This window comes from Ictidomys tridecemlineatus, chromosome 2 (assembly GCF_052094955.1).
Source record: "Ictidomys tridecemlineatus isolate mIctTri1 chromosome 2, mIctTri1.hap1, whole genome shotgun sequence".
NCBI classification, from domain to species: Eukaryota; Metazoa; Chordata; class Mammalia; order Rodentia; family Sciuridae; genus Ictidomys; species Ictidomys tridecemlineatus.
The window spans coordinates 109,922,710-109,949,639 of NC_135478.1; the positions used below are offsets into that span (position 1 = coordinate 109,922,710).

At 37.3% G+C, this 26,930-nt stretch overlaps 1 pseudogene; it reads right to left on the reverse strand.

Moving 5' to 3' along the window:
• Window positions 1-23,072: 23,072 nt before the first annotated feature.
• LOC144368460 (immunoglobulin lambda variable 1-40 pseudogene) lies at window positions 23,073-23,468 on the reverse strand (annotated as a pseudogene).
• Between the last annotated feature and the right edge of the window lie 3,462 nt (window positions 23,469-26,930).

Here is a 26,930-nt window from a genome sequence, read left to right on the forward strand (position 1 = left end):
TAGTCCTCACTAGTCACAGCCAGAGATGAAACAGGGAAAAGAGGCAATAAAGTGCATCTGAAATTAAACTCAACACTTCACAACAACTCAGTCTCCAGGTTACAGCACTAAGAGAAAACTGCTTACTAAGAGAGGCATCAAGTAAAGTTGTAAAGAGATCAAGGCTTAGTGATGCATGCCTTTAATAGCAGAGGATTTGGAGACTGAAGCAGGATAATTACAAGTTTAAAGCCAGACTCAGCAACTTTGACAAGCCCTAAGCAATTTAATGACACCCTGTCTCAAAATAATGATGATGATGATGATAATAATAATAATAATAATAATAATAATAATAATAATAATGTTCTGGGGATACTCAGAATTTAAGCACCCCTGGGTTCATTACTTCAACAAGAGAAAGAGAGAGAGATAGAGAGAAATAGAGAGAGAGAGAGATGGAAAATATTTTTAAAAATTCACAAAAACCAAGAAGTGATACCTACATCTTATCAGTAGTGCAAATTTCAAAACAAACACAAGATTCTTAAAATAAGGCAATTTGACTCATCCTATAGTTTATAACTTTCTTGGCACTGGTGCCAACGTTTTCAAAGTGAATGAAATGCCAGACAAGGCACTCAAAATAATGATATTTTTAAAAGATCAATTAAATCCAAGAGAATGGAAATAAAAGTTGGAAAAATTAAAGAGGTTGCTGCAAAATATGAGCGAGCAGCTGAATCTAGAGATAAATATTTTGAAAAAGAACTAAATTGAAATCTTGAAAAGGAGAAGCTCAAAATGTCACATAAAGCCTCAGTTGAAAGCTTCAATGACAGCTCAGATCAAGCAAAAGACAGAATATCAATGCTTGAGAACAGATGTGCTAAAATTGTACATTCAGACAGCACTGAGGACCAACAATAGGGAAGAATTCAGGAAACATAAAAGACCTAAGGGACACCATTAAGAAGTCAAATATCTGAATACTTGGCATGTCATGGGGAGAAGACCTAAGCCTAAGGGAATAGAAGACATTTTAGGGAAAGTCATAACAGAACATTTACTAACTCTGGGGCAATATGTTAGTTGTGCATATTTGGGATGCATTTAGAACACCAAATAGCAATGTGCACAGAAACCATCTACACTACTGATAATTCAATTGCAGAAAAGATAAGACAAGAAATATTTAATATTACAAGCCACAAGAGAGGAGTGCCAGGTCACATTGAAAGGCAAATCTATATGCAAAATAGTACATTTCTTATCAGAAACTCTCAAGGCCAGGAGGGTCTAAACTGATGTTTTTCAAGCACTAAAAAGACAGGGGTGCTAATCTAGATTAATGTACACAGCAAGGTATTGTTTTCAGAATTGGGGGAAAAAGAAAGACTTTTCAAGATAAAAACAAACAAACAAAAAAACTAATGGAATTTATGACTACTTGACCAGCAGAACAGAGATAAGTTAAGTCCCAGTGTAGATAAAATGGACTTAACAGACATCTACAGAATATTTTATGTGACAGCAGTGTATACACATTCCACTCATCAGAACAAGAAACATTCACCAAGGTATATCACATATTGGCCATTAAGCAAATGTTTAGAAATAGCCCCATTTTGAAATAATTTCAATTTCAATTATATCCTTTCCAATTACAATAAATTTAAACTGGAAATCAAGAGTAAGGGAACCTACAGAAATCTCAAAAACAATTGAATATGACCCAGGCAAAGCTACCAAACAATTGAAAAATCACAAGAATATGGAAACACAACATACTAGAACCTGTGTGATTCAGAAGAAGCACAACTAAGAGAAAAATTTGTAGAAATATGTACCTATAAGTTAAAAGAGAGAGACTTCAAATAAATTGCCTAAAAATGCATCACCATGTCTTAGGAAAATGAAAACAAACCATGGTCTAAAATCAGAATCAGGAAAGAAATAATAAAATCAAAGCAGAAATAAATGGAATATAGACTAGAAGAATGCCACCAAAGATCAAGGGAAAAAAAAGTACTTCTTTGAAAGGATAAAAAAGAATTGTCAGGACTTTAGCTAAATTAACAAAAGATTAGATGCAAAACAATAAAATAAGACTTGAAAAAGGAAGTTTTACAATAGATGCCAAGGAAACTCAAAGGATCATTAGGGAGTGTTTTGAAAAACTGTATGCTAGTATTTGGAAAATCTAGAAGAAAGAGGCAAATTTAGGAAACTCATTGAATAAAGAAGAAATAAACATATAAATAATATGAGTAATAAGCAAGGAGACTGAAACAGGACTAAATTCTTCTGACAAAGAAATGTTCAGGTCCAGATGAAGTCACTTATGAATTTTACCAGATTCTTAAAAAAAAGAAAAAAAAACACTAACTGCAGTGTTCCTCAATCTACCATAACCCAGAAATGAAGGAATTCATCTACACTCAGTATGCAAGGCCAGAAGGACCCTCATTTAAAACCTGACCATTAGAGAAATGTAACTATGAGAAGAACAATAATAGGTGGATATCCTTGCCCAGGAGTGAAACCAGGTATTGAGGTAGATAGAGAAGCAGTTCAGGTCTCCTAAGTGGTCTTCAGAGACTGCAGAAGACCCACTCCTGGGGATTTCCTGCAGTTCCTGTAACAGGTTCAATCTGATTAGATTTGCTTTTTTGATGGGAACTATTGCTGGACTGGGGAATGTTTGGTAAGTCAGCTTGGTGAAGGATCTTAGAGTCTCCTTGGGACGTATTGAAGAGAAGATGGCCATAAGCTTATAAGATAAAAGGGTTTCACAGATTACAAAGATATTCAAAAGGGATTCCACCATTTCTGAGGGTCATCATAGTAATCAGAGTTCTTCATGTTTAGAAGACAGGAAGATGATGGGGGTTATAGGGTGAGAGAGAACCAGTTGGCTGACCTTGGTATTGATCCCATGGGCAATTGTTTTAGTGTGGTGTGGGGGAGGCTGTGATTCTGTGGTGAGTGCCCAGGGCAAACTGAGTGCCCTGACAAGTCTTCAAGGGGCAGAGCATTCCAGATTTACCATTCTATGTCAGAGGTGGTAGGATGCTCCAGTGGCCCTGCTTACTGGAAGCCAGGCTGGCTGAGGCCCAACTGAGGGGAGAAGAGGATTATTAAAATCTGGGGAGCTTCACAGCTTAAAGAAATTATCATTATTCTATCTTCCCCTTCAACATCTCTATTGTTCCACAGAGGCCTCTCTTTTGGTGCCCAATACCTTTGCATCATGAGAAGAGTCTTGATTACACAAAAGTACAAAAGTTTAGAACATGATATTCTTCCCACTTTCCTAATCTTTCACCCAAAATTCAAGCTACAAAATAATCACTCAGTTACCCATGACTTTATGTCAATCACATACCTATGCCATGCTATGTTTTAGCAAGCAGTCATCTTTTTTTCTTGCTCATAGATTAAGAGCTACAAGCAGAAGAGTCAGTGAAAATTCTGAAGATGATTCTGGTATAAGCTTATAAGATATAAGGGGTTGGCAGATGACAAGGAGGTTCAAAAGGGATTCCACCACTTCTGAGAGTCATCATAGTAAACAGAGTTCTTCATGTTTAGCATACAGGAAGATGATGGGAGGTATAGGTTAAGAAAGAACCAGTTGGCTGACCTTGGAGATTGCAGCAGGACTAAATTCTTCTTACAAAGAAAAGCTCAGGTCCAGATGAAGTCACTTATGAATTTTATCATATTCTAAAAACAAACAAACAAACAAACAAACAAAACACAGTGTTCTGCAGAGAACTTCCTGGTAGTGTGAGTTCAGAATTGACCACATTACAAATAACTCTAGAGATCTCCCCATAGCCTTCTTCCTCTGTTTAACTTCTATCTCTTTTTACTCTCTAATACAACAAATCTGCCCATTTCCACTTTCCCTGATCATGAAAATGGCTGACATTCAATGAGCTCAAAAGAATTACAAATCACAAGGATACAAAACAGGGCCTGGCCAAGTGCAATTGTCTGTGTTTGTGAGAACAAAAATCAGTGAGCCCAAATAAGATCCCAGGCTCCTACTAGCCACGTTTCAGGAAGAAATTCTCTAGGAAGTAGGTGGGAATAAAATGCTGTGTCTCTGAGCCTCCAATGTACCCAAGGATCCCAGAGGTCAGAGCAAGATCTGTTGTATACAACTCATCAGGGTCCTGTAATAGAGGTGTATGTTGCCTTAGGGTAGCATGTTTCACCTGAACCCCACTTCTCTCTGACCTGGAGAAGAAGGATCTGGCAGCTGGCCCAGTCCTCCTGGATCCAGCATAGCCCTAGACAGATGAGAATGGGTAATTAATGACAGGTTCCTGTTCACTGTGCACCCATGAGAAGCAGAGCATTCAGGGTAAGAAGCCAGCACTTATGTGCACCTAGATGCTGGTGCCCTGAGGTGAACTTGTGAGTTTCTGCTTGGGTGGTCCATTGGCAATGGTACTTAAAGGAATGGTACTTGTGGCTCCCAGAACACAGTTGCCCTTTTTCCAGTGTAACATGGTCATCATGGTCATGCTGTGGTTAATGGTTCTGCAAGAATTCAGGCCCAGGGGCTGGGGATGTGGCTCAAGCGGTAGCGTGCTCGCCTGGCATGCGTGCGGCCCGGGTTCGATCCTCAGCACCACATACCAACAAAGATGTTGTGTCCGCCGAGAACTAAAAAATAAATATTAAAAAAAAATTCTCTCTCTCTCTCTCTCCCCTCTCACTCTCTCTTTAAAAAAAAAAAGAATTCAGGCCCAAGCTTGCCCACTGGTCCTGTGTGGTACTTGAAAGAAGATGCACATAGCCCTAAAGACAGACATCAGATCTAGGGCAAGCCATTCTCCAAGATCCCATTAGTGTCATGGGCACAGACATGAAACTAGAGGAAATCTTTATTATTTTTAGTTATACATGACAGCAAAATGTATTCTGGCAGAATATACGTACATAAAGTGTAACTTATTTTATTAGGTTCCCACTCTTGTGGTTGTACATGTGGTATTACTATGGTCAGGTATATAAATACAGGGTTAGGAAAGTTATGGCCAATTCATTCTACTGTCTTTCCTATTTCCATCCTCTCTCCTGCCCTTTGTTACTCTTTGTCTAGTCCAATATATTTATATCATTTTCCTCCCCAACCTGACTTGTTTGGGGTTATCATCCACAAGTAAGAGAGAACATTTGGTCTTTGGGTTTGGGGTATTACCATATCTCACTTAAAATGATATTCTTCAGGTCCATACATTTACCAGCAAATGCCATAATTTCATTCTTCTTTATGGATGAGTAATATTCCATGGTGTATATATGCCACATTTAAAAAAAATATATTTATTCACCTAGATTGTTTCCATAGCTTGACTACTGTGAGTTGAGCTGCTACAAACATTTATTTGGCTCTGTTACTATAGTATGCTGCTTCTAAGTCCTAACCCTAATCCTAACCCCTGTTTGCTCTTTTTCTTGTGTCTCTTCATCTTCATAGAAGTTCTCTGGTTAGGAGACCATAGGTGTTCAAGCCCATGCTTGCCCCACAGTGCTCTCTGGTTCATGGGTTTCCTCTGTTTAGTGAAAATATGTTCATTGCCATTATGCCAGATGTCAGATCTGGGGAAAATTCTATCCTCCCAGTTGACATTAAGGTCATTGAGACTGCCAGCCTTGAGGATAATAAAACTTTGGTTGGCCCATGTTGACTGGGGCTGCCTATTCTTTAGCCAAACACAGGCCATAGGCATTTGCCTTTGGGTGGCAGCTACAGAGGCAGAGGCAGATGCACTTTAGGCAACAGAGGACCATGCAGCCTAGGTGACAGCAGAAAGTTTCTGGTGTAGGCATGGATATCCAAGAAGGAATATCTGGATGTGTAAGCCCCAGTGGCTGAGTGGTCTGTCCAAGGATTGGGGACCTATAGCCAAGAGTAAGATTAGGGCTAAATTTGTATGGGGAGCTTCCAGATGTCCAAAATGTATACAGCTGGCTTCAGTCAGGGCCCAGGATATTTTTTTTCATCAGGACCCCATGAATGGGCTGAATGGTGGCTCCAGGGATGAAAGCTGCTTCAGATGTGGAGTGTGTTGCCAGATCCTTGAAGACGGTGGGCTGGAGATGTTGATGCCCGAGGCTGTGTAGGTCTTATTGGGGTTTGAGACTGAGGGAGAGTGGAGGAAACTCCTACCTGAGCTAGGTGGAGGCCCCAAGAAGAAGGCCTGAAAAGGCAAATCTGTGCCCATTATGGTGGCCACAAAGGGGACCAGTAGCTGTGGAGCCAAGCCAATAAATATTCTAGGAGAGGGCCTGAAAGGAAGTGCAGAAGCTGCAATTCACAGTCTTGGGAAAAGGGTCACACTAGTGCTGGAGGTGGGAGGGTGGATCTAAGAGGAGCCATCAGAGCCCAGCCACATCCAGGTGGAGGCCTCCATGATGGAGGAGCTGGTGTGGTGGTGAACAACCTGGCCGAGGACAAGTGATTCCAGAGGCTTGTGCATTTCCCATGTAGAGGGGGCACTCAAAGAAGCTTGGGGGACCTGTCCTGGTTGGACTGAGCCTTAACCTTCATAAAAATAAAATAAAGGTTATTGTGGATACCTGCAACTAAAACAAATATTTTAAAATTTCCTTAATATTAATACATTTTAATTTACCAATTTTTCTATTATTATAAATACTTTGAGTCTTAAGTAATCTCCTATAAGGTAAGAAAAATATTTATTCACATTTATTATAAATGCACTTTGGATATTTTTAATCCATGTTTTTGTTTTGCCAATGATGTGAAACAAAGATCTTTTATCAAGATCTTTCTTACATAAAGCCAAATATTTGTTTTAGTTTTAGTTATTAAGCTAATAGATCTATAAGTATATAACAGGTAGTTTTTACTATCACTCTTTCGATGTATATTGGACCATTTCTGAGTTCTGCATTCTATTTTGTTGGTCAATACATCAATCTAGACCAAATACTATGACACTTTAACTTCTGTACATTTACAATAAGTCTTTTTTTATTTTTGTAGAGGATTTTTTCTTATATACTTCTTTTAAACAAGTGTCTTGAAAGGTTTGAGAGGTATTTCAGTGAGTGCTTGCCTAGAATACAGCAGGCCTTGGGTTACATCCACAGCAACACACACACACACACACACACACACACACACACACACACACAATGTTCTGGATATTTTTGTTTCTTTGTTTTTCTATATAAATTTCAGAACTGAATGCACATTTATCTACATATTTGTTTATAATGACTATTTTTATAATAAAAAGTATCCCCTGTGGAGGTAGCTGAGCTCTCTGCATTTAGGTAGACTATCATTTAACATCCTTAAGTAAGCATTCTACATGCTTCAAACTAAATTCATGTATAGAATTTATTCTAGTCTTTATGGCTTATGTTGCTATTTATAATGTTGCTATTTTTTTAAACAAAGCAAATTGCCTATTTGGTGTAGAGGAATTCAACTGAGTTTAAATATTGATTCTAAATCTAGCCATTCTGCCAAATTTCCCATTTTAAATTTCTGATTTGTATACAGTTTCTTTTGGTTTTGTATTCAGGTATACTTTCTTCAAATAGCAATAATGTTCTTTCTCCTGTCCTTTTCTATATATACCACAGCTCTGGCTCTGAGAACCACAATCTTGAACAGAAGTGGTATAGGAATCAATCAATGCTGCACCATGATTTTAAAGCGTTTATTTCTAATACTTTCCCACTTGGAATAAAGATAGCTCTTAGTGTTTTTAGCAGATGGTCTTTACCAGGCTAAGAAAAATGCTCTTTAATTACTATCTCTGCTATGAACTTTATTTCTTATAATCAAGTATATTTTTAGGTGACCTTGTATTTAATTCCATTAATGTAACAGTAGAAATTATTTGTATGGGTAGCAAAATTAACAGTGATTTATACAGACTTTCTGTGTGCCCAGTGCTATTCTAAGCACTTCACAAAAATCATTTAAACTTCATAAAAGTTCTGCAATGAAGATGATATTGTTCTACAGACCAGGGAAGTAAAGATAAAGAAGTCAGGTAATATTCTAAGGAGAAAACATCCTGAGGTATGACTGAAACAGAATTCCATAGGTCAGCTCCTTGTCCTCAAATTCAGTGCTGTTCTCATACTACTGCACAAGAGATTCCTGATAGCAAAACACCCCTGCATTCCTGGGATGAAAACAAATTACTAATGTTTCAAAAAACTGTTCCTTTTGCTAGAATTTTATCTAGAATATTTAAACTTAGGTAAGATTGTAATTGATCTTCCTCATATTGCATTTAATTAAAAATCCGAGTCATTAGCACAGAAGCAGCTGGGAATATACCCTCTTTTCTGATTTGCTAGAAGAGTTTGTAAAGGACTGATATGGTTTCACTATTGAAAATTTTAAGAAGCTCACCCACAAGGGCTGGGGATTTAACTTATTTGTATAAAGTTTGCCCAGCATTTTGAGGTTCTGTGCTCATTTCTCAGTGCTAAAAGTATCCAAGACTGTTGCCGTCTGTACACGTTTTTAAAAAATATTTCCCTAACTTCATTAATACAAAAAAGACTTCTAAGATTCCATTTTTTTTTATTTTATGATGTCGTTGTATGTGTGTGTGTGTATGTGATATTGGGCATTAAACTTGGATTTACACTACCACTGAGCTACACCCCATACATCCCCAGTAATTTTTATTTTATTTAATTTGCTAGGAAAGTTGCTGAGGCTGGCTGTAAACTTGTGGTTCTCCTGCCTCAATCTCCCAAATTTCTGTATTTGTAGGCATGTGTCAAAAATGTGTCTTTTATGTCATATTTTACTTTATGTTTGTATTTACCTCATGATATGTTTTTTATTTTAAAGACAATGCCGAGAACTCATTGTATAATTTATAGGAAAAAATACTTAGTCCTGGTAAAAGATATTGATCTCTGCTGAAATGTTACTGTATGTAATATATAGTACACATGTATACCTTCGATTTAAATACATTTTTATACTGTAGAGGGATAATGATTATGGGTTATCATCTGGATGAATTTCACCTCTGTGCCACAGTTTCTTTACTAGTAGAAATTGTTAAGAAATGCAAATATTTGTGTGTTGATAATACATATATATTTTTTTCATTTTTACTTTTTAGAATTTATATGGGAGTTAATGGAAGACAATAATGGTATGGCACCACAGAAACCAGACATCCATATCTTGAGTTATTTTATTATAAGTGAGGTTCTTATTTACAGTAATAAATGTGACATTAGCTCAGAATCTCAGGGACTGGAGGTTTCTGTCCCACATCCTCATCTAGGCTTATGTACATGGGACTCTGTGAATTTTCTAGGTACCTGTGTACCAAGCACACAGGAACCAAAGAAAGTAGCCCTGGACCCTCCTGCTAGCCACCTGTGAGTTTTCTCCTGTGGACCCTACTGCCCACAGAGATGGTCTAACCATGCCACCTACTCATCTCAGAACAAACTTCTTTGACAATGGACCAATAACACCTCCACCTTATTTCTCAGACTCTTGTTTGTATCACTTAAATGAAATATCTAGCAGATATTGGACTTCTGCTTCAGCTGGACTGCTGTGGAGGCACAGTTCTAAGGTTGCCATAACTGACATCTTCCTCTGTGGGTACTGAACAAGTGGGGGTGGTGAACATGGAAATATGTCTTTGAAGAATATTCAAACCACTCTGAATCTGAAGACAAAATGCCTGGATCAGAAACAGAGCTGATCTGTTAAGATGAACGTCTCTGAGGAGGAGGCATTTGCTTTGGATTCTGAGTTGGAATGAAGTTCACTGAGGGTGAAACAGATGTTCACAGGGGAGACAATGATGTATAAGGAATGTACACATTTTCTAGAGCAGAGAAAATAATAAAACAGAGCTGTCGCAGCTATGGGTGCAGAGCGGGGAAGCACACAGGGTAGAGCAGATTTATATTTAGATCCTTCAGATGTCTTCCTCATTGACCTAGGTATATTTAACAATCCTGATTGTGCCAATTATTATGCCTTATGTTAGAGTATTGTCTCTTTTAAGGTGGGACATGGTAGAAGAAAATAGGGGAAAAAAGACCCAATAGAGAATATTTATGAGTAGCTGTTATGATTGCAGATGAAATGTCACATGCCTTTTAGATGGGACACCTGGGCCCACTGAACTTCAAGTGAGAGGACAAATATATCATAGTGTAAGGTAGATGGAGGTAACACCTCTGATGAGACTGACAAGGTAAGACTAGGTGAAGAACAGGTCTGAGGGACTGTTGGGGATGTTGATGTCTATTTCCCATTTGGTGGCCATAGTATGAATAGGTGAAAATCATATAGTAGTTTCAGAGACAATCAGGGTTGCATTTTCTCCCACCACATGAGTAAGACAGGAGTTAAAATAACCACCAATAGTGGACTTAAAATTGTCAACTATTTATTATTTCATTCATGTATTTTTGTTGATTTTTGTTCTTGTCACTCATACATTTTTAAGATATGATTAGAGGGGGCTAGGGCTTTATCTTAATAGGAGAGTGCTGAGTGCAAGGTACTGGGTTAGATTTTCACACCACATAAAAATAAATAAATAGATATATTTGAAACAATATGATTAGTGATATTGCACATGCATGAAACATTAGAAATATATATGAGATTCTAGGAGTTTCCCAAGACATGTGATAGCAATTATCAGCACAGGAGTTCATAGATTGGCTTAGAGGATATTGCAGTTCTGAGGATCTCCTGCACATGAAGATCAGAAAAGAGGGAGTGTCTATGTGGCTGCAAGGCTTGTAGGTAGCACGAACTCTGAACCTCTGAAAAACCTCAACCTTGAATTTTGGGAGGTCCAGCTGAAGCAGAAGGCCAAGAGAGCAGGAAACATCCCCTGAATGGATCACTAAATTCCAGGGCTAGTGGACCAGGATGTACTCTTCATATGTCTTCCAGGGAATACTATAGGTGGAAACTGCTGATTGGCAGTCCCTTCTTGGTCAGGCCACAGGCAATGCTGAACTCTGGATTGACTACTGACACATCATTCTGGAGGAAGTAGCCTCCTTCTTGTGGACACCCAGGATCTAGGAGCCACTTAGCCTACAGAGAAATTCAGATCTGTCTGTGTTTGGGGATTTTTTTTTTTCTATCTAATTCTTTCTCACCTTGATGTTGCCACAGATATCAGAGCCATGTTCTGAAGTCACTTGTAGTCCTCTAGGTACTTTCCAGTTGTGATCACCAATATTCACCTGCTCCCAAACCACATTCTTATCTGAATATCTTGCATCTGTTTCTCAAAGGCTCCCAACTCAAAAAAAAAATTAAAAAAAAAAACTTCCTAGTACTGAGAAAAAATATTTCAAGAGAAAATGTTTTTTTTTGTAGATAAATAAATGCTTTTTTTTTAAAAAAAATAAGCAGTTTGGGAAAAAAATATAACTTAATAAATCCACTCAAATAAGTTCAAAATTATAAAAGTGAAGAAGTTGCTTCCCAAACAGTAAATACCATATACACAAAACACACACACTCACACACATACACACAAAAAAGTATATCTTTTGCTTTGATTGATTGCAAAATGAACATCACTGGACATGCTAACCACTGGAAAAAATGATTTGACCTTGGTCTTCAAACCAGATTCAAGTGATACTTTCTTTTTTGGAAGATAAAATCATTGAATCCCCACTTTTTGGAATATTTTCTCATAAACAATTCACATAAATGCTCCATTTTGGACTTAATCAGAAATAGAAATTAACCAACTCCTTATCTTAGCCATTCTCTAGGGGCATTCATCATTGGGCTATTAGAGAGGTCAATGTCCAGTCTTATAATTCCAATATCCTGTGATCATGTTTCTATCCAGGCTAAGTCATGTGCAAGTTTATACCTCTGTTGCCCACGTGGGACTGGCTGTGCTGAGCATCATTTTGATGTATCAGGTAGTTTTTCTCTCAACAAGGGAGTCTGAGAACCAGGAAGGTGACCAAGAATGTCTATTGTTTGTATTTTAAATTAGGGTCCTGGCACTTTTCTAGACTTCTGAAGCAACAAGTATGAGAAGTGATTGTTGGTGACCAAAACAGTTCTGGAGCCACAGATGAGGGTGACCGTCTCTCCTGAGCAGGTGGTCAGTGATGGCTCCTGAGTCTCAAAACCTGAGAAGTGGACCCTAAAATCTGAACAAAGCACGTCTAGAATGAGGAAGGACAACACAGGGCCACTACAATGGCTGGAATCCGAAGTCTTTATCATACTGAACACTGTTGATGAAGAGAAGAAGACATGTCCAGGCTGTGGTATGCATTTTGGGAGGATTCCCATGCCCTAACATTTAGGCCACACTTCCTGATGGACCATGAATTCCCATTGAACTACCTGGATGTAGGGGTCAGATTTATGTTGTGTTTTATATAAATCTGAGCACTTTACCATCAACTAACAAAACATGGTCCTACATTATGATAACACTTAGATTTTCAGAAGTAGACACAGGGTGGCTTTGTGCTGTAGATTTTTCCCATTGGAGGAAGCAGCTGCCCTAGTATTGTGCATGGTTCACTGAGCAACTGTTCAGAATCCAATGAAGCTAAACCACTTGAGTTTCTACCAGTTTTCAGCAAATGGCCCCAGTTCCCCCTGGAGGCTTTTTGGTATAAAGCTATATGTTCCCATTTGAATAAAGAACAGTTGAAGTATTTGTATTACATTGACACTGTATTTCCAAGTCTGTCTCACATTCATTAATTGAGTTTTCTTTGAGCATTCCTGCTTATATCTATTTATCTGTTTTTGTTTGTTTGTTGAAATCATTCCCAATTGTGTGCCATTTAATTGTAGTGTTGCATGGTCTTCAACTATTATGAATTTTTTATAATTAACATACTTGTATGTATTTTGTAAAATGCTTCATTGTTTTATTATAATTGTATGATGATAGTGGTGTTCACTGTACACATAATTAAACATAAAGGAATACTAATTTCATCAATTTTATTCCCCAGTATTCTACCTGTCACTCCCTTATACCCTCCCCTAAACCTGCTTCTCTACTCTTCTGGTCTAATTTCAATTGTTCTTTAATTAGTACATTGAAAGTATTAATAAAATTGGGATTTATTGTGATGTATTGGTACTTACACATAGCATCATTTGTTTGGTGTCCTTTCACAGGACCTGCCTGTCACCTCTTTTCTCCCTCTCCCGGATCTTCCTTCTCTATTGAACATTTCTCCCTTCAAGGATCCAGTTCTGTTTTCATGAGCAAATGTTACTAAGAGAAAAAGTAATAAAATCATGTGATATGATTGAGTATAGGAATTGATTTCATGACCAAATTTCTGATAAGATTGTTGAGTTTGATCTTCTCATCGGATGTAGAGAAGTCTTAAGTGAAAATTTATTTTAGTAATTATTCTATGGGGATAAAAAGAAAGCAGAAAGAGAAAATGCTCCATAATGGAGAATTAAATTTCCTTTTCTTGCCATTTTAACTTTTTTAACGAGTTTATTGAAGATAAATCAGTTATACAGATGATAAACCAGGTCTATATAACCACACTACTCAAAAAAAATTCAAAGCTCTGATAAGCTATCTTATTTCTTTTTTTTTATAAACTCTTTTGTTATTTTGTTACCAGTGATTGAACACATAGGAGTTCAATCACACCAGTCACCACTATCCCCATTTTTTTTTGCTTTTAAGAAAATGTGTTTTGCTAAGATGCTTAGATTCTTGCAAAGTTGCTGAGACTGGTTTTCAAATTGTAATTCTCCTCCCTCAGCCTTTCAAGCTGCTAAAATTACAGATGTGCACCACTACACCCAGCTTTTGAGGTTTTCCTGTTTGACAGTAATGCATGCATTATAGCATGCATTGTTTCTGGGAGATTTATAAATGTTAGTGACTCTACCAAGAGAGAACAACTTTTTTAAATTTTTAAATTTTATTTTATTTAGAATTAAACTAGAGTAACTCCTTCCTCTAATATATAATTCACCCTGCCAATGAATTCATATTTAATTGAGAAGAATGTTCCTAAGCTCCAATTGTTAAAGTGGGTGACAGTTTAAGAAGAGTATCATACATGTTAGGGCACTGTTTTTCACACTGCTGATCAGGGTGAGCAGTTTTCCAGTTGTCTGCTTGCATCTGCCTCTCTTAAAATCAGTCTTGCTGATGTACATACTGTGGAGCAAGTAGACCTTTATACTGAATTAGAAACCTACTGAAGACACATTATTAATTGGCAGTAACATGCATAGACTTAGTAATTTTGCTTTGTTATCAGGTCAGATAGTTTTGTCATTCTGGATGAACAAAATTGCAACTCTGTGATGTGAAATAACATGCAAAATTCTTGGTCACACCTTATCAAATGCATGTGATGAATGGTGATTCACCATGTATTTATTTTCATTCTGTTACTAAATCAATACAGGGTCACTCCTTGCGATAGTTCTTGTAAACATGCAGAAGAAAATGTGGAGAAAACAAAAACGGCAGTAGCTCTTCAACTTATCTTGCTATTGTCCAGTTGTAGCACAGGCCTCTTCTGATTCTACATTATAGGGCAAAATAAACCCTGAACCAAGGCATCATTTAAGGGGCATGATTCCATGATTCCCAGAATTTTGACTGGGAAATTTGGAAATCATGATGCTATATGTGCAACATCTGATGCAGAGTTCTATATCCACCCAATTACTGAACACCTTATAAGTTGTTCACAAAAGCAAAGTCCACAATCATTGATAATCAGAAAGAACTTCAATACTTCAAGTTGAATATTAGGATGAATGGCTCCTCTGTGGTATTTTGTTGTGGTTTTTGTTATTTTGTTTATTTTTGTTTGGGGGACAGGTTGTCCCTCAGTTGTTGAAGGTTGCCTCTAAGTTGTTAACTCACTCTCTCAGCCTCCTGAGTGTCTGAAATTACAGGCATGTACCACCAGAGCCATTAAAAGAAACACTTTCCTGACCATAAATTAAATTTGGGCCTTGGCAGAGAGAGCTGAATCCTAACCAATAGCTCACCCAGATCAGTTCTTTGAGTATTCATACAAATAGACTTACTGTTGAGTTTGCACAAGGATTTTCTTGTGGTTTTCATGGGTGGTTGTCAAGCTTTTCCTGGCTAGCTTGCTTCAATAATGTTCACCTTCTACCAGGTGAAAATATATAAGCACTCTCTTGACCTTTACCTCCATCCAGTTTTTAGTACAGAGCAAGCTCTGGATGCACCAGTTCTCTTTTTACCCTGGCCACCTCATGGTGAGAGTCCTCTTTCTTTTTTGATTTTTCAAACATTTGATTATTGTGTGCCAAATCTGAAAGGGACAATTTGGGCCTCAATATATGTCCCTTGAATTTCTTCTGGTAGGTGTTAAAGTGAGAGAATACACAAAACATAGAAAACAGGGTGGCATTTAGACCACCTGGATTTTTTAAACTTTTTTCTCTTAGCTGCAACTACCTAATTTCACTTTTTGTCCCTGAAGGGCTTAAAGATCTTGTCATCTTTGCCATCCACCTTGGATGTCCTAACACATCCCCTTGGAAGATGAGGTATTTGTCAGATATTGATAATAATCACTGGGAATCTCAGGTGACATGGGATTAAGATGAAAACATGAAAGTCACTCATTTCTCATTTAACTCACTGAAATTGAGAAACATCATTTGGAGGCTCCACAGGCAGTCCATATACCAAAATGTCTTTTGCATATTTTCTCATGGACATTCTACAGTCCTAGACACTACTGGAAATCCACACCTTCACCACCTGTAACTGTCCTGACTTCTCTGATGTTTCCATTCTTATTATCAGATTATGAAGAGGACACAATTTTCTTAGGATTATTCTCATTCTCAAATGGGATCCAGGAAATGTGTGTCAGTTGTAGATGTTCTGGCAATGTAACAGACACCCTCAAAACTATGACCTGAGTTCACAGGGCAGGAGCCTTTCCTTCCCAATGATATACTGCTTCAAAGTAACTCCCTCAGAATTTTGAATGTCAGCCTTCTAGCCTTTCTTCTCAGTCCCACCAGAAGCCCTGGATTACGAGAATCATTCTCCAAAGTGAGGAAGGAAAAGGTACAGCTAGACATGCCCACAGGCACAATTAGGAGATGTTTATCCCAGTGAACAGTGAGAAGATGACAAAAGAACAGTATTTCTGATTGTTTTCCATGGATTTTTGAAGAAAATATTTTAGATCAGGAGGTCAGTAATACAATGAATATAATGAAGCCTGCATTATATTGCTAACTATACTGATGGAGTTAAAATAAAATTTTAATGCATATGTGGTCCGAAAAAAAGTGTCTATCAACACAGAAAAAAATTTGGACCAGGTCATGATGTGTCTGTCCTCAGGATAATAAAGAGAAATTCAATTAAATGCGGAAGGGTCTCAAAGGGAATTTATAGAGGGAAAGAAACCACTCAAGAAGGAATATCTGCTACGTGTATCTGAACATAAAAGAAAACCCTACCAAGAGTCACAGAGAGGGTCAGTGGTTTCCTGAGAGATTCTGTGAGAAGAGATAGAGGGAGGATACCCAAAGGGCAAGGGAAGATTGTGGGCAGGGGCATGAATTATTTTGCCTTCTTGTGCTAATGTTCATAAAGGGGTAAAACTATCTCAAATTTGTCAAAGTTTTCACTTCTGTGTGTTTTATATTCTATCAGATATTTCATATTAGAAAATATATATATAATTAGGCTAAAACATGAATAACAGATATACATAATGAGGGTTAAAGAGAAGAAGACAAAGTTCTAGAATTCCTGGAATTAGGAAAAAATGGAGGATGGAACCACAGGAATCACAATCAGAGGTCAAATATGAGATAATCAGAGTTCCACTGGATGCTTCAATACCTGAATTTCAGGGAAAAGAGGCCACAGAATCCTGTTCAGCTCTTCAATCTAAAGAGGAACACAAATTTATGTTTATATAGAGACATTTTCCTAGGGACATACTGCTCTGAATGACCCTGAGGATAGAGTACAATTGGCCTCTCACTCAAAGAAGTGCCCATAGATTCAGCTGGGCCTTTAGTAGTGCTAGCAGAAGAAGCCAGAAAACATCTCTGAGCAAAGCTAATGAGTGTTTGCCCTCCTGACAAATGGAGAAAGGATTCTCTTCCTCATGAGCCTGGTGCACTGTGTAAGAATTGAAGCTATTGTCATAAGACTGACAGAAATAGTCAGCCTGTTCCTCAGGCTGGAGCCCAGTGATGGTCATTGAAGTATAGTTGCCACATTTAGAGCCAGAGAAATTATCAGGGATCCCATAGGGTAAATTATTATTACCCTAAATGAGGAGTTTAGGGTCATTTCTAGGGACTATTGGTACCAGTTCACATTCCAGCCACCCTTAATATTGGTGCTGCCTTCAACAAAGGAGATGATGACTGTCTTTCTTGGAGTTCCAGACAGTTAAGGCAATTGAGTCAGCACAGGGGTTCATAACCTAGAAATGGCAGAGACACAGAGAGGGTAATTTTGTCTAAAAACAAAAGTAGAAATAGGGCCCATATGAGAGGACTCCCACACTGTATCCCTCATTAATATCATGTCACCTGTGCACTGAATAGGAGAAAAGCAAAGAGGAGAGAACCAAGCCATGGTAAAGGTCATCCTTTATTCTTACTTCTATTCCTGATGCTAAGCAGAGGTTCCTCCAAGTCTCTCCCTTGCCCTCTTCATATTCTGAGAAGAGAAGGGTCTGTATATGCAAATTAGATCCCTTCAGGTTTCCTGATGGCACCCTGGGCCCTGGTTCACACTCCTGTACATAAAGATTCCATGTGGGTGTGCAGGGCTGCAGTGGGGTTGGCTCATAAGTGTGGGAGGTTATGTGGGCTCTCTCTTTTCCAGTGAGAAGATCCATAGAAAAGGGTAGAGGAGAGTGTGGTTGTGGACTCACTAATCAAGACGTCTGGAGACCAAGCAGGTAGCAGATCTGATTTTATTATGCAGTTACCATATATATAAACTCAGGCAGTAGCTAAGCAGATTACAGGCAGCCACGTATGCAATTTCTGCTAACTGTCCTTGCAGCGACCAATTGAGAAGTGGGCTGTGGATCAAGTGCAGGGACTGCAACACATGACTTCACACCCACGGCTGTGCCTATGGGGTAAGCTGCCTGCTGCTCACAGGCCTAGCACGAGGGAAGTGGCATGCCACTCAAGACACCTTTAATTTATGCCATGTATGCAGTACTCCATGAACTTGTCCACATAGGAGGCCACAGTTGTGAGCCATTACTGTTGGCTCATTACTGATCTGGTTACTTTCTGACCCATCTTGACTAGTCTGTGATGCCCACTGTGGTCCAAGCCCATAAGCATGGTCATGTTATATTTTGGTCAGAACCCCTGAGACCGTCCTACATTTCTACTTCCTCTGCCTAGGGAGAAGGCCAATAAAACTCTCATGTGGCCTCCCCATTACCTCAGAATGCCCTTTCTGCTTTCCAAAGACTTTTTTTGGTGAATTTATGCAGTTTGTTTGACTTCTCCCTAGATAGGTCTAGTATGCTGTCTTTCATATAAATTCTTTTCAATTCAGGATTAAGCAGGTGAACATAAAATTTCTGGTCTTATTAGCTTGAAAGGTACCATCTAGGTTATACCCAGCAAAAGAACTGTGCTCCAAAGGTCATTTCAGCTTAGATGTGGCAAGGGACTCAGTTGCAAAATTTTATGAGTAGCCATTTGATGCCATTTAGAAGAAATTTTATGCATGTTTTTAAACTTTCTCAGTTCATGTGTTTGTAACCCTTCAGCAAGTAAGACTGAAGGTTGTGACTATGTCACTCACAGCCATACAGCACTTTAGCCACCATTGGCTACATGGAATGCCTCAGGGGCTGAAAGGACTCAAATTGCAGGAATCATAAATGTCTTCAGACATGGATAAAAATTCACTTTCTCCTAGGCACTAGCAGGGAAGCATGTGGTATCAGCATGAATATCAGCCTTTATTTATATTTATTCATTATGATTCAGTGTATTTCACAAGAGCCCCATGGTTCCAACTGAAGATGTAAATCATATTCTGAATATTTACAAATTTTTATTTCCTTTCAGTTTGTTTCATTTGTTTTTATTAGTTATAGATGACAGCAGAATGCATTTAACATATTATACATAAATGGGGTATAATTTTGCATTCTCTGGTTGTACATGATGTAGAATTATATTGGTTGTGTATTCATATATGCACATAGGAAAGTAATGCCTGATTAATTCTACTATATTTCCTATTCCAATAGCCCTTCATTCCCTTCATTTTCTTTTGTCTAATAAAAGTACTTCTATTTGTTTCTTCCCACCTTCCCTTATTGTAACTTAGCATCCACATATCAGAGAGAACATTCACTCTGTTTTGGAGGGATTTCCTTTTTTAACTTAGCATGATAGTCTCCAGTTCAATCCATTTACTTGGAAATGCCATAATTTCCTTTCTCTTTATTATTGAGAAATATTCCATTGTGTATATACACCACATTTTATTTCTCCATTTATCTTTTGAAGGGTGCTTAGGCTGGTTCTATGATTTAGCTATTGTGAATTAAAACACTATAAACATTGATGTGTCTGCATCACTGTAGTATGCTGATTTTAAGTTCTTGAGTATAAACTGAGGAGTGGGATAGCTGGTCAAATGGTTGTTCCATTCCAAGTTTTCTGAGAAATCCCCATACTGCTTTCCAGAGTTATTACACCAACTTGCAGTCCCACCAGCAATGAATGAGGGTACTGTTTTCCCCAGAACATTGCCAACATTTACTGTTGCTTGTGTTCTTGTTGATTGCTATTTGGACTGCAGTGAGATTGAATTTCAGTGTGGTTTTAAATTGCATTTCTCTATTGTTAGATATTTTGATTTTTTTCATAATTTTGACAATTCTGGATCCAAAGATAGGTAACAAGCTACATTTTAGAGCCTAGAAACTTTCATACTTAGGAATGTAACTCACCTCATAATAGTTTGGTACTTTTCAACTCCAACACAATTTGTAATTGAATATAGACATATAAAATTGTGCAATTATTTTTTTTTCTGTGATAAGAGGAATTGTGTACATTGTGGAATCTAACTTTTTCATATTTATGAAAGTGATAGTACAGATATTGAAACATATAACTACATTTCTAATTAACAAATTATTTTAAAATAAATTATACATGGAATTTGTGTATTATCAAGTACTTCAAATTCATAAGTTTAATATATGAAATTTTAATAATTATTTTCTTCTTTCTTTCTTCCTTCCTTCATTTATCTACCTGTAAAAGATAGGAAATATAGGTACCCTGTGATTTTCTTTAGTTTTAATGAAAATTTATTTCTTTACCTTCACATCATTCTCTCAACTTTAATGACTGTTAATTTTATGAAGTTTCTTTCTTTCCACAAGCCAAACTCCACTTGCCCTTCAATTAAGGAAGAGCAAGAAAAACATGTTTTCTCTATTCCTTACTAATCAGGAGACTTAATTCTCTTCTTCTTCATGAGTGTGCAAAAATGCATCAGCACATTCAGAGTTTTCCTTTGATAATTTTTTTCTCTAATTTTATCTTCAAATATAAACCCAAGATATTTAAACTCTTTACATGAAGCAATATGAAACAAATTATATGAAATAATGAATGTTTCAGAAAGAAAAATGCAGATAGAAAATTATCACACGATGTAAGAACTGGAAACTGGTGCAATCACTTTGGAAAGCAGTATGGAGATTCCTTAGCAAACATGAAATGGAATGACCTACTTATACCATTTCTCAACATGGGTACCCAAAGCATGGAAAATCAGCATTGTACAGTGATGCAGCCACATCAATATTTATAGCAGCTCATTTCACAATAGCCAAGCTATGGAACCCACTCAGGTGCTTTTCAACAGATCAATGGAAAAAGAAAATGTGTTATACATATACAATGGACTATTACTTATCCAAAAGGATAAATGGAATTATGGCATTTGCAGATAAATGAATAGAACGGAAGACTATCATTCTAAGAGAAATAAACTCTTACCAAAAACCAAAGATTGAATTTTTCTCTATGATGTGTGGATGCTAACCTAGAGCAAAGGAGAGCAGGGAGGGTGGATTAGACAAATGAGGAATAAAGTAAAGGAGAGATGAGAATAAGAAAGCCAATAGAATAATAGAATGAAACAGACATAGCTTCTCTGTGTTCATATGATGTTTAACCACAGAATGGGATCAAAATTTTAATGGGTTGTACCTCATATATGTATATTATGTCAAAATATACCCTACAGGCTTGTATATCTAAAAACAACAAATAAAAAATAAGCACATGATAAACACTAAATCTTATCTATCTGTTGAGTGTGCATATTGAGGTAGTAATTAAGTGAGCTACACAACTATGAAATGGTTTAAATATTCCACAAAGTCATTGACGTGAAAATAGACCTATACTAAAATTGTATGTTCATTGTGAATTCAGGTGCCTGAAGGTGATGTGGAAATCACAAAAAATGATGACTTATGCTCTGCTAACATGGACTCACCCATTTACTAAAGCCATCTGTGGACTACTGCATAGATGCATAAAAACACTGGTTATTAATAGGAAGAATAAACTACTTAAATGAGGACATTATCTGACTATAATTATTCCTGTATTCATTAATTTAAACACAAGTGCAAGTTATAAGATTACTGATCTGAAAGACTTAAAATGCACACTGTTTTATCAACCAGAATTCATATTATCACAAAAGTAAAAAGCCCAATTTAGGACTGGGGTTGTGGCTCAGAAATAGACCACTATCTAGCACGTGTGAGGCACTGAATTCAATCCTGAACACCACATAAAAACTAACTAAATAAAATATAGGTATTGTGTCCAACTACAACTAAAAAATAAGCATTAGAAAAATCATTTTATCATTTTTTCTATCGCTTTTGAATATTGAAATTTGAAATTGTTTGAAAAATATCTCATACAGAGCAAGAAAATTTACTTTTAACACTATTCATTTTTACTACTTCCACTTGAAGCAGAACATCTAAATACTATTATTTGTGCAATTTAAATTAGTCTAAGATTAAAGAGTTTTTTATAAAAGTAAATAAGCCAGGAGTGGTGGCACATGCCTGTAATTCCAGCGACTCAGAAAGCTGAGGCAGGAGGATCACAAGTTCAAAGCCAGCCTTAGTAAAAGTGAAGTACTAGCAACTCAGTGAGATCCTGTCTCAAAATAAAATGCAAAATAGGGCAGAAGATGTGGCTCAGTGTTCACGTACTCCTGAGTTCGATCACTGATACCACCCCTCAAGAAAAAGCAAATAAAAAGACAAAATGAAACAAGCTCTTACATGTCAATCTTCAGAGATGTAAGGATGTTTAGCTCGATGAATCTATTTTAAAGACAATGAATTTAAAAAATTCAATGTCTAATTTGTAAGTATAATTGATGGGTCCTGATGAGTAGGCAAAGGAGGCTTGTTGACATTGGCATGGATTCTTTTGTCTGATTGTGTTGATGTTCCCAAAGGTGTAAAAATATCTCAAAATTTATCAAACTTTTCACATAGAGGTGTTTTAATGTCTTCCAAATATTTTCTGTTAGAAAAGTTATCTCAAATTAGGCAAAAACATGAATCACACATATACATAATGAGGGATAAGGGAAAAAATGCACAGTTCAAGAAATCTGGAAATCAAGAAGAATGGCAGATGGAACCACAGTATTCCCCATCAGATGTCATCTAAGATGACTGGGGTGCACTGGCTGCTTCACCACCTAATTTTCAGTAAAAAGAGACTACACAATCTGGTTCAGCTCCTCAAGCTATAGAGGAACAAAAATTTATGTTTATATAGAGACATTTTCCTAGGAACATGCTACCCGGAATGTCTCTGGGTACAGAGTGCAAGAGCATCTAAAAGAAGCATGAGAAGATTCAGCTGGGCATATAGTAGAGCTAGCAGAACAAGCCACAGGGCAGACCTGAGTAAAGCTATGCTGTGTTACCCACCCCCCACAGCTGGTAAAGGGGTTCTTGTCTTACTTCCCCATGAGCCTGGAGCACTGTGGAGCCTTAAGACTTTTGTCATAATACTGGCAGTAATAGTCAGCCTCATCCTCAAGCAGAAGCCCAGTAATGGTCAGTGAACCAGAGTTTCCAGATCTGGAGCCAGAGAAACGGTCAGGGACCCCTGAGGGTCGATTACTATTACTATAGATGAGGAGTTTGGGGGCTGTTTCTGGGAGCTGCTGGTACCACTGCACAGTATAGCCATCTGGAAGTGAGAAAACATGGAGAGCATAAGTTTTGTCTAGAAACAAGAGTAGAATCAGGGCCCATATCAGAGGACTATTATACCACACCCTATTCCTTCTCCATATCTTCTCACCTGTGCACTGAACAAGGAATGTGAGGAGGAGATAGGCCCAAGCCATGGTGAAGGTCTTCCTGAGCTCTGTTTACTGTTCCCAAAGCTGAGAAGAGTTTCACCAAAGTCTCTCACATGACCTCTTAACACTCTGAGAAGGGGAGGGTCCATGCATGCAAATTAAATTCCTCCAGCTTTCTTGATTACATCCTGGGCCCTGATTCAGACTCCAGTATGTAAAGATGACATGTGGGTGTGCAGTGGAGTAGGCCTGGCTTAGGGGTGTTGGACGTCACAGCTATGAGCCCTAACAAGAGAGCATCAGGCAGGGTCAGGTGGCTTATTACACTAGTGGTTCCTTCCTGACCCCTATTAACTGGTCTGCAGTGTGCAGTGCCCCCTGTTGTCCAAGCTCAAAAACATCATCCTGTTACATTCTGATCAAAATCACATGAGGGGCTGGGGATGTGGCTCAAGCGGTAGCACGCTCGCCTGGCATGCGTGCGGCCCGGGTTTGATCCTCAGCACCACATACCAACAAAGATGTTGTGTCTGCCGAGAACTTAAAAAAAAAAAATTAAAAAATTCTCTCTCTCTCTCTCTCTCTCTCTCTCTCTCTCTCTCTCTCTCTCTCTCATTCTCTCTTTAAAAAAAAATCACATGAGACAGTCCTCATCCCCAATGCCTCTGCCTAGGAGGCAGGCCAATGAGCCCCTTCTGTGTTCTCCCCATTACCTCAGAATGACCTTTTTCCTATCCTCAGACTCCTCATGGTGAATTTGTTCATAGTTTTCTTGATTCCTCCTTAGACAGGTCTAAGATGGTATCTTTGATATATTTTTTTTCTCAGATCAGATTTAAACAGGTGAACATAAATTTTATGGTTTTATTAGCTTGCAGGGTGCCATCACATTTATCCACAGCACAAAGACTGTTCCACAGGACCTTTCACATTCGGCTTGGCAAGGAACTCAGTTGCAAAATCTTATGAGAAGCTATTTGATGCTATTTAGAAGACACTTGTATGCATGATTTTTAGCTTTCTCAGTTCACATATTTTTTACTTTTACTGTCAGCAAGTTAGACTGAGGATTATGACTATGTGTCAGTCACAACCAAATAGCAGCTCTGCCACCATTGGCTACATGCAATTCCATAGAGGATGGAAGCACTGAAGGGACTCAAATTGCAAAACTCATGAATGTCTTCAGACATGGATAAAAATGCATTGTCTCCTAGGCCCTGGCAGGTGTGCAGGCAGTTTAGACATGAATATCAATCAGCCTTTTGTTCATATTTGTTCAATAATACTCAGTGTATTTCACAAGGGTCCTATGATTTCAACTGATGAAGTAAATCATATCCTGAATTTTAAAAAACTCTATGTTTTATATTATATTTTATTTGTTCTTATTATTTATAGATGAAAGAAGAATGCATCATGACATTATAAATATATAGAGTCTAACTTTCCTTTTTCTGGTTGTACATTTTTTGTATTCATATATACACATAGTAAAATAATGTCTGATTAATTCTATTATCTTTCCTATTCCCATTCCCACTTCCTTCCCTCCATTGCCCTTTTTCTAATCTAATAAAATTCTATTCTTTCCTACCTCCCCTCATGCTTTTTGTGAGTTAGCAACCACATATCAGGGAGAACTTTTGACCTTTGTGTTCGTGGGGGATTGGCTTATTTCACTTAGATAGTCTCCAGTTCCATCCATTTACCTGAAAATGTCATAATTTCATTTATCCTATGGCTGAGAAGTATTCCACTGTGTATATACACCACATTTTTTTTTATTACTTTATTAGTTGAAGGGCAACTAGGCTGCTTCCAAAGCTTGGCTATTATGAATGAAGCTGCAATAAACATTGATGTGGCTATGAAATGTAGTTGCTATTAAATTCCTTGGGTATGAACTGAGGAGTGAGATAATTTGGTCAAATTGCGGTTCTATTTCAAGTTTTCTAAGGAATCTAAATAATGCTTTTCAGAATGGTCGCCCCAGTTGCTGACCCACCAGCAGCATAGGAGTGTACTTTTTTCCCAACATCCTCACCAACATTATTGTGTCTATTCTTGATGATTGTCATTCTGATTAGAGAGAGATAAAATATCAGTGTAGTTTTCATTTTCATTTCTCTAACTGATAGAGATGTTGAATATGTTTTTATAATTTTGAAGTCCTAGATCCCAGGATAATCAACAAGTGCCATTTAGGGCTTAGAAACTTCCATACTTAGGAATGAAACTCAACTCATGATAGGTTGGTACTTTTCAGCTCTATCACAGTTTGTAATTAAATATAAACAGGATTAAAAATGAAGCAATTTTTTTCTGTGAAAAGAGAAATTGTATACATTGTGCAGTCTAATATATCTTATTTATGAAAGTGATAATATAATGATTGAAATACATAATTTACACTTTCTGATTAATAGATTATTTTAATATTAATTAAAACACCAAATGTTTGCATTATCAAGTCATTTAAATTTATAAATTTTAATATATTACATTTTAATAATTATTTTCTCCTTTCTTTCTTTCTTGTTTCCTTCCTTCTTTACTCAACCTATGAGGATAGGCAATGTAGGTCCCTTTGTGATTTTCTGTAGTTTTAATAAAAAACTATTTCTCTACCTACACATGGTACTCTCAACTGCAATGACTATTAATTTTCTGCAGATTATTTTTTTTCCACAGGCCAAGCTCCACTTTCCCTTCAATTCAGAAAGAGAAAGACATTTTTTTCATCACTTCATTGCTGATCAATATATTTAATTCTCTTATTCTTCATAAGTGTAGCCAAATCCCCCAGCACATACAGATTTTTCTTTTGATTATCCTATTCTTTATCTACAAATATCAACTCAGAATATTTAAACACTTTACACCAAGCAACATAAAACAAATTATATGAAATGATCAGTGTGACTATACCAGTCCCCAAAATTCAAAGGCCAAATGCTTTCTCTGATACACAGATGCCAACCCACAGCAAGGGAGAGTAGGGAGGGGAAGTATAGAAGTTCATTGGATTAGACAAAAAAAAATAAGGGAAAGGAGGGGAATGAGAATAGGGAAGACAAAAGAATGGCTCATGCATGAGTTTTCTTAAGTCATATACGAATAAATGACTAGTATAACTACTCATCATGTTCAACCACAAGAATGGGATCAAAATTGTAATTAATTACTCCCCATATATGTATAATGTTCAAAATATACCATACTTTTATGTGCATCTAAAAGCAACAAATAACAATGAAGAAAATAAGCACACAACATAACACTAAATCTATTCTATCATTACATTGTGCATATTAAATTAACATTGAATTAAGCTACACATATATGGAATGATTTAAATATTGCACAAAGACACTAACATGAAAATGATCATACACTGAAATTGTATGTTCATTGTGAGTCCGGGTGACAGAAGGTGATGTAGAAATCAAAAGAAATGATCACTTATGCTCAGATTGCTAGAGCTCACCCATTCACTAAAGCTGA